Source organism: Felis catus, chromosome B1, assembly GCF_018350175.1.
Source record: "Felis catus isolate Fca126 chromosome B1, F.catus_Fca126_mat1.0, whole genome shotgun sequence".
Lineage (NCBI taxonomy): Eukaryota > Metazoa > Chordata > Mammalia > Carnivora > Felidae > Felis > Felis catus.
Window position 1 is genome coordinate 9,684,267 of NC_058371.1, and position 10,252 is coordinate 9,694,518.

Below are 10,252 nucleotides of genomic sequence, written 5' to 3' on the forward strand. Positions count from 1 at the left end.
TAACTTCAAAAATTTTAAAGTAAATCTCAATATATATATATATAACCTACTTAATGGTAAATTTTTGATTATGATGATAAACCTCAACATCGCACAGGTCCATCAGTGTCAAAATTGACTTTACGTTGACACATTGGGACAATAACTTGTGTCCAGGGTAGCAGGGAATATTTTGAGGACACAATCTATGCGCTATATCCAAATTTCATCATTATAACTTATCTGTTATTTCACAACTGTGTAATAAGTAACATAATTTTTTTTAAAAAAAGAACTTATTAGCAGGAAAGTAAAAACACCTCCATAAGGCAAGTACTAGACATATCCTTATAGGAGGACTATTCTACCACAAGGTAATAAATAAGTTGAAGAAGATCAAATATATTTTTAATGCAGAATGGGATTTTATGAAGGTGTTAATTGTCCTAATGTCTGTGAGAGAGGAAGCTTTCACTGGAAGTGCCCTAAAGATCCTACTATTTTAAAGTCAAGGAAAGAAAGTACCTGAGGCATGAACATGGCTCTGAGTGGAAAGCACCAAACTACAAATGCAAATATTTAGAACTATCTTTGGGAATCATGGTTTGTTTATATAGCATTGCACGGTGACGGCAATAGCATCATCTATAATATAACAGTACAATAAACCCAAGGGCAATAAACCACTGACTTTATGAAATTCAAATAATAAAATTGTTTCAAGAACACATTTCTTCACAATTTGTATTAAAGAGAGATTGCCTTCTCTCATCTACTTATAATCCACTTGTAGAGTTTAGTTAGCACTAGAGAATCACTGACAATAATACATGGGCTGATAGTTTTCAGCAGAAATATAAATAAGAACATAAATGGACTTAATCATTTGTGTATCTTTTTTCTTAAATAGAAAATATGTATAATTAAGCTTGTGAAAAGTTTGTGAAAGGGTGGCTGATACTCATAGAGAGAAAAAATTGAATTGCACATTGTTTATGATTGCTTAATGCTTATTTACAATCTGCAACAAAATAAGGACAGCATGTTCTAGAGTTACAGCTTGTGCCTTTTGCCTATTTTGTCAAGAATTCTGTCAGGATTTTCTGTTATTAAATCTAAAATGACTTCTACTGTTCAACAGATTTCATGTAAAATTATTTTTTGCTAATAACTTTAACTTTCATTAGGAAATTCTTTATCTGAAGACTAAGGCTGTAATTATGTTGTTTAACTCTCAAGGTTTATCTCGCATAGAAATGTAATGATCCAGTCTAGTTTCAAGACTGTTTGCTCATAGAACCCAACAAATGGAAGAAAACAAAAGTGAAGAGATGGTTTTAAAATAAACCTACAATTCTCAAAAGCATTCAGTGCAGACATGTAAATAAAACGTTAAAGCCCGAATTACACAGAGTTTACACTTACCCCGAACAGCAAACAATTACCTTTGCGTATGGCATCTTTTTTATGCTTCTCTGTTAATGTAGAAATTCCTGACAGGCTTCAGGATTTCAAATTATTTTTTAAAAAGTTATAAATGAAGTGGAACATTTTAATCATCAAAGGTAATAAAGGGGTTTTCAAAAGCTTGTTCCTTAACTGTTATTAAGCTTTCACTGTGTAATTTGGCTTTATACAGGATCTACTTACCGGGTCTTAAATTGAATAGATGATGTAATCATTGCACATGGATTGCAAAGTTTTTCATGTACTTTTCTTTTAAGATCAAAATCTCTAAAGGCGTAAAAAAACTTAGGTATACTCTGTCCTTCTCTCTTTTGTTGTCTTTTTTACCAATGACAAGAGGTGTGTTTTAGAAACAGTGAACTGGAGAAAATGATTTGGATGGTAGAAATTGGAATGAAACGTTGCTGAGGTGAAAGCATTGGTTTGGTAATCAAGTAGGGATTTCTCTACGTCTGCCATTATTGTAATTTTATTATTAGGAAAATCCCTTCACATTCAATCTGTGTGTGTGTGTGTGTGTGTGTGTGTGTGTGTGTGTGTGTGAGTGTAAAGTCAAAGCGCTATATACTATATCTTTTATGTGATTTTTTAAATCGTAAATTGGTTTGTAGCTACATAGATTATTCTACGCACTTCAACGAAAGCTAGGATCAAACATTACCTTGGGCAATGCGTGGGTGTATCTTGAATTAAAACCAAAATGGAATAATCAAAGAAAGGGAGTGCATTGTCGCTTAAAACAACAGCATAGTAGCTAATGTGAATTGACTATCACCAAGAAAAATTTAAACTCATACGTATCAGTACAGAATCACAAGGCTAAAATATGAAAAGGGAACTTGGATAATTGTGACCCATCATTGTGGGTAGCTTTTCACTTGTAATTGTGTATTTTGCAAAAGGTAGCTGACAGAATGTGAAGCTATGCACAGATATTGTCAGCCTCGTGAAGACAGAATTTGGAGTCGGGGTCTACTAAGCAAGAGAAGCTTGTTAACCCTTCAGTTGTTTGATTTGGCTCCCTGAAGGGCTAAACCATACAGGCAGAATTTTAAGAGGAATGAAAAACAGGAACAGAACTAGCCTCACATACACTAAAGCCCAAAGTCCTATTACTGTAAATCATTGTAAATCCATTAACTGGATTATATTAATCCAGAAGCAAAGGTAAATACTCTTGGGAGGACTTAACATTATATGTAGCCTCAAATATTTTCCATGTATAAATATCTATCATTTAACCAACACTACTAAGTACTTGAGGAAACAAAGTCAGAGGACTGAAAGCTAGGAGAAAATTAAAAACAACCACAGGGGATGTGGACAATAATTATACTAGATAAGATATGAAAACAAAAAATGCTTAAAAATGCTTATAATGTTTAGAGATGTTTAGAGATGTTAATTAACTTGATTGTGGTAATTTCACAACACCTATGCCTATTAAGTCCTCACATCTCACAACATTAATGTATAGAAGCTATTTTTCAATCACACTTCAATAAAGCTGGGGAAAAAACTAAGCATAAAAATAATGAAAGTGAAATCTATTTTGAAAAGTAACCTAGGGGACCTGGGTGGCTCAGTGGGTTAAGCGGCTGATTTCAGCTCAGGTCATGATCTCACAGTTCATGAATTTGAGCCCCGGGTCTGGCTCTGTCCTAATGGTTCAGAGCCTGGAGCCTGCTTCAGACCCTGTATGTGTCTCTCTGCTCCTCCCCTACTCGTGCTCTCTCTCTCTCAAAAATAAATAAACCTAAAAAATATTAAAAAAAAAAATAAATCTCCAGGTATTGTTAAAACCTGTCGTTAGCACCTAGTTTAATATACACTTTAGTAAGTCATTGATGGGAGAAGAGAATGAGTGAAGACTGACAGTGGCTTAGCATTTTACAGAATCAGGGCAATTCAAGAAGCTATAAATTCAAGAATGGCTATGAAGAAAATCAATCCTTAAGCACATCATGGTAGAAATGCTGAAAATCAAAACAAATTACAAAAGCCCAAAGGTGTTTTCAGTAAAGCCAAATAAATATAATTCATCAGCAAGGAGCCCATGATTATGGGAACACCAAGACATATTAATCAGGCAGAAGAATGAGAGAAGATGAACTCAAAAGGTATAGACCAGGGAGAAAAATCTAAAGCAATACTAGCTGTGTAAAGCAAGGTCTTGTTTTATTTAAAATAACATTGATGTACAGAAGAAAGGAGTGATAGTTCCACCCTGAATATAGAAAACTTCAAGAGAACATCACTCTCAACCTAAAAATGTTTAACAGCTGGATAAACTGCTTTGGTAGGGCACAAATAATTTTTTAAAATTAACAGTATTCTAAAGAGAAACTGTAAGGCTGTGTATCAGTTCATAGTAACTGGGAGTCCTAGGGGCAGGAAAGTGGGTAGTCACAGACTCTTCTACATGTGCTTCCACTAGACTTTTAATAGAAAGACGGGGGGCAGAGGAGAAGACTGAACCATCTCCTTGGGGCCACAGGAATGCTGGAATTGACCCTACACCACTGGAGAATGGGAAAGAAATATACATGCCTTTTCTAGCCTCCTGATGGGGTGGCAGACGATTTTCACACAGGAGCCTACAGGCACATGGGCAGGGGCAAGCTCATGTGCAAGTAGGGATGGGCTGAGGAAAACCTCCTTCATGATCTTAAGGGTGGGGCTAGGATTCACTGTTTCCAGCGAAGTGCAGAAGCCTAATTCTCTGGGAGAGGGAAGAAACCAGACCCTACGTTCCTCATCAATACAAAGCAGTGTGCTGTTATTGCTGAGCCAAGGGAAAGGTAACCTTTTCATACAGGAGACCTACACTAGCTACAGGGCACAATTTGGCTGCCACGGTGGAACAGAGGCAGGAACAGTGAGGACATTCACCTCCTGGTGATGACTGAGGTGGGCCAGGGGCGCTGAGAACTCCCCACCCCAAACATAAGCACAGCATTATCATGAATAATACCCTGTGCATAGCCACACCATCTACCACTGGGGGAGGGGAGAGAAGGAGAGACCTCACACTCTGTGATTCAACAACACAGGAACAAGGTGAGACATGAGGGAAAGATGGACAGCAGCACTAAGAAAGTTCTCTAAAGACCCAGAACTCACAGAAAGTGTACAAACCAATGGCTCATAGCTGAATCAACGTCAAGTCTGTGGGAAACGCAGATAATGAAATGGCATCCAAACCCACGTCCGCCAGACACAGCATCTATCAACCACGAACCACATTTGACTAACCTTCCAGAATACTGAGCTGACAAATGAGGTAGAGTATCCACTATGGAGCATAAATATGTGGCTCACCTGTATTTTTCAGCTTCGTGTCTGGAATTTATACTTATTATATCTAAGAAAAAATTCTTGAACTCTCTCTCCAATAGACCAGGCACCACTAAGAAAGACTCTACTGAATTTGAAGGTAAATCAATAAAAAAATATTCAAGATGAAATGCAAGACCTAAACTAAATAAATAAATAAAAATAGGGCATTCAAGAGCTGTGAGATACAGACAGAAAGTTAACATGCATGTAATATAGTGATAGAGGAAGAAGAAAAGAAAATGCCTGGGGAGCTTTTCCAACATATAACGGCCCTGAATTTCCAAAATAAATCAAAGACTACAACATATCCAGTAAGTTTAGATAACTGCAACAAGAGAAATGCAAACTGAAAGAAAAATGTTAGGAAGAAAAAAAAATTAAAGTCAATTTTCTGGGAAAAAAAAAGATGTAAAATGAAAATCTGGAAGACATTAAAGAAAAATAAACATAGCATACAGAGGAAGCAAGACAAGAATTTCAACAGATTTATTTTCAGAAATTGTGCTAGCCCAGAGCAAGTATGAAGGTGTTTTTAAAATTCTTAAAGAAAAATAAATATTTCAACCAGCATTTCTGTGCCAAGCAAGAATATCTTACTTGGTCAAAATTAATAGAAAAGAGAAGCAAGTATCAAGAGGGTTTGTAAGTTGTGTTGAAGGACATAGGCTTTCAAGCAGCTACTATAAATATTTTCAAGGATTAAAGGAAAATATGGCCTTACTGAGTAAACGGTATGGGAACTGCAATAAATAAATGGGAACAAAAAATAACACAGATTTTAGAATCAAAATGTACACTAATCAAAATAAGAAATCAACTATATGTTATTAACAGGAACCTGGTGAGGAGAGGAAATGATCGGTGACCGGGAAAGTCCATTAGTGAAATGGTCTCATCTCAAGATACAGAGAACAAAGACTGAAGACAAGATGGCCAACAAGGATCTAACAAACCCATAGTTGGAGTCACTCACAGAAAGAGAAGACAGATTGGAGCAAAAAAATAAGAAAATGTTTGAATAAAATGACCATTTTACCCCCACTGTTGGATTTAAAACATCCACTGACAGAGCCATGCATTTAAGCATACACTAACTGGGATAAATACTAAGAAAATCACATCATAGTCAGACTGCTGAAAAACAACGGGAAATTTTTTGCCAACAGCCGCAGAACAAAAGAGCTCTCACGTACAGAGCAACACTGGGATGAGTGACAGCTAACTTCTCATCAGACATCACAAAAGCCACAGGCAATGCAGCATTATCACTAGAGTGCCAAAAGAGGGGGTTCGACGCAGAAGCCAGGAAAAAAATAATGAGCAAAATTTACAGTTAAATAAAAGCTGAGGATCCAGGCCATAGACCTGCACTAGAAGAAATGCTAAATCGTATTCTTTAGGCAGAAAAAGAATGACACCAGGTAAAAACCTCAGAATAGCATCAGAAATGGCAAACATATGGGGAAATAAAAATATTTTTTTTCTATTGATTTCCTGAACAAGTGTAGCATCAAATGTGGAATTTCAACAGTTTGTAGACGAGATAGATAGGAAAACAGAAGTCAAAGTCACCAGGTGTCGTATATGAAGTGTCAAGTATGAAATAAGAAAAAGTGGGAATTTGGGATCCAGAGTGAAATGGAAGGTAAAGTAAATATTAACTCTTTTTTTTTTAATTTTTTTTTCAACGTTTATTTATTTTTGGGACAGAGAGAGAGCATGAACGGGGGAGGGGCAGAGAGAGAGGGAGACACAGAATCAGAAACAGGCTCCAGGCTCTGAGCCATCAGCCCAGAGCCCGACGCGGGGCTCGAACTCACGGGCGGCGAGATCGTGACCTGGCCGAAGTCGGACGCTTAACCGACTGCGCCACCCAGGCGCCCCAAACTCTTAATAAAACTTGCAGAGGTATAAAGGAAACTCTAAGACTACTAAAAATAAAATACATGTAACTACAAGTCAATAGACTATGAATTAATGAAATAGAATAAAAGTTAAGAAGGAGGCCTAGTTACGTACACTTATTAATTTCTATCAGTGGTGTCAAGGCATTTCAATGAATTAAGAATAATATGTTCATCAAACGGAGTTGGGACAAGTGGACAACCTTACATTGTACCTTTATTAACACTATGTACATAAACAACAGAAATTACCTTGAAATGAATCAACCTCAGCTCTTCCATTTAATCTATAAAATCTAGGAGAAAATACAAGAGAATTTTGTAATTACATTGGGATAGGCAAAAGATTTCATAAGCTACAAAAAGCCTAAATTCAAAAATAAAAATTGATAAATTGGACTTCATCATTTTTCCCCTATTTAAAAGAAATTCTTAGTAAAAATAAAATGTGAAACTCAAGACCAGCAGAAAATGTTAGCAAAACTGTGATTGGATACGTTTTTTTTTTTTTCCAGAATGTATATGTATAAGTTGGACAGTTCAAGTAAAAAACTTACTAGAAGTGTAGAAAAATGTTAAGAGACATTAGAGACTTAAATATGGAGAAAAAACAGAGGGTTACTGGAGGGGTTGTAGGAGGGGGGATGGGCTAAATGGGTAAGGGGCATTAAGGAATCTACCCCTGAAATCATTGTTGCACTATATGCTAACTAACTTGGATGTAAATCAAAAAAATAATAAGTTAAATTAAAAAAAAAGAAAAAAAATGTTAAGAGATACATGACCCAAGAACAGATAAGAGGAAAAGAACACGTGAATCATTGCTCAACATAAAGTGTTCAGGAAAATGAGTAATTATAATTACACTAAGATGCCACCACATGACTAGGATGCCTAACACCACGTTTTATATGCGTATACATCATAACGGCTAAAGCCACTAGAAGTCACATTAAATGCTGCTTTAAGGACAAAGTGGTAGTGCCATTTCTCACGAAGTTAAGCATTCCCTACAACCTATCAATCTGCTGGAATTCAAGTTTTTAAAAATTAAGTGAAACAACTTACCAAAACAAAACCCAAAGCCTTACGAGTCGTAAAGATGTACTGCAAAGCAAAGCAAACATATGTCCACATGAACACTTGTACTAAAAAATTCATAGCAGGTTGTTTCTAAGAGCCAAAAAGCAGAAAAAGCTGCTATGACTATATTAAGGTCAGACAAGGTATACTCAAGACAAGAAGGATTACCAGAGACTCCAGAATTTCTTCATCATGGTAAGATAATTAGTTCACCAGGAAAAAATTTATAAAAATGATGAAAAGTGTTACAAAAATATTTAAAAATGATATAAATGATTACAACAATGATTAAAAAAATTGGTTCGCAAACCGGAAGTTTGTGTATATCTAATAAGACAATGTCAACATACATGAATCGAGAAAGCTCTTGCGGCAGAAAAAGACAACTCCAACGTTACAGATGGAGTGTTTAAGTCACCTCCCTCTGAAAATGACAGAAGGAGATAAAACTAAGAGTATAGCGTACATAAACAACTCTATGAAACCTGACTTTACTGAGGTTTACAAATATTACACTAAAATTGTGAGAGATCTATTCTTTCGAGTATGCATAGATATTCACCCTAATTCCTATTTTAGGCTATAAATTCTTTAGTAAGTATATAAGATCTTACATAGCCTATTTAAATTTTATGAGATGTAATTATGCTAATAAATTTCAAGATTGATTTTTTACTAAAAAAGCATTAACATTAAGTTACAAATGACTATCAATTTGATATCCAGGAAAAAAAAATTATTTGGATATTTAATAAAACTCTTCTAAATAATCCATTAAGTCATAGAAGAAAACATAACTAAACTTACAAAATATATTAAATTGTATGAAAAGGAAAATATAAACTATCAAAATTTGTGAGATGATAGTTTTCAGAAACAGTTGTAATGCCTACAGTAGAGATAGTTATAAAATCAATGATCAAAGATTTTTCTCTAAGAAACTGAGAAAGAAAGAATAAGGCTAAAACGATAAAAAGAAATAAGAGAATAAATAAGAAGAGTAACAGGTCAAAGAAATGGACAAAATAGAGTAGGTCAAAATTTGGTATTTTCAAAGGTTAATACTGATGGAAAAAATAACTTGACAAAAATAGATTACCAATATTACTGATAAAATGTTAAATAAAACAATAACTCCTACAGACATTAAGAACAAGAATAACTTTATGCTAATAAATTTAACATTTTAAATACGTACGAAAACAATTACCCAAGCAGAGAAGTAAAGAATCTTATGTGGCTAACCATGTATTTATAAAGGAATTGGATTATTAATCAAAAACCTTCCTCTAAGACAACTGTAGATCCAATTATTTCACTGATACATTCAATTAAGTATTTAGGGAAGAATAGTATCATTTTTTCACAACTTTTTTTAAAGAAAATTAAAAAAAAGTACTTTTTTTATATAAGGAGAGATTTACCCTAATATCAAAAACAAATTACCAAAAAAATTATAAACATATATATACATATATATAAAATTAAGAGCCATCATGAATACAGTCACAAATATGCTTAACAAACTACTAGGAAATCAAGTCCAAGGATATATAAAAATGATAATATGCCATAACCAAGTGAATGTTATGAATTTTAATGATCTGATCAAAAATATTAGGCTAAATATAGGCCAAATAGAGCTGGAAATTGGAGAGGAAGTATTATTACCTGATCTGTGGTATGTATTAGCCCTAAGGATGCCTGGAATTTGGCCCCCAGTCAAATACTCCTCGTTACACTAACTCTGTGTATCTATGCTGGATCAGCTTACAGGAGACCGGCTAAATTTACTCTAACAAACTGCACATCTGTAACTCACTGTTGATATTCATTATGGAGTAATCCTTAACTTATGTGTAACCTGAAATTAATGAGATGCAGCTGAAGGTTTCCCAGGTCTGCTGGCTTGCTTTAATTAAGATTGTCTGAACCCACAGAGCCTTATTTCTTATATGCAGGGTAGGGATGCTGATTAAAGTGTCTGGGAGTCACCAGCCCTCCAGAACCTGACTACGCATGCTGTGTTGCCTAACTCTGTCTTCTTCAGAGTCAACCTGGTGCTGATCAATTCCATCTTGTAAATTTGATTTTCTGTTTAAAACCACAACCACTGATTATGGACAAACAGATGAGGCACTGCAGTGAGGCTGTAGGATTATGTATTGATTAACCACACCATTCCCCTATAACACAGCAATTTATTAGGCAACTATATTAGAAAAGCTTCCCATTTACATTAACCACTCTGAATGGTCTAGGAACCAACCATACAAAAGAGTAAAAAATTGGGAAAAATTTTTTTTTTATTTCGAGAGAGAGAGAGAGAGAGAGAGGGCACACACACGAGCACATGCTATTGGTGGGGGTGCGATGCATAGAGAGAGAGAGAGAGAGAGAGAGAATATCCCAAGCAGGCTCCAAGCTGTCAGCACAGAGCCTGACATGGGGCTTGACCCCAAGAATGAGATCATCACCTG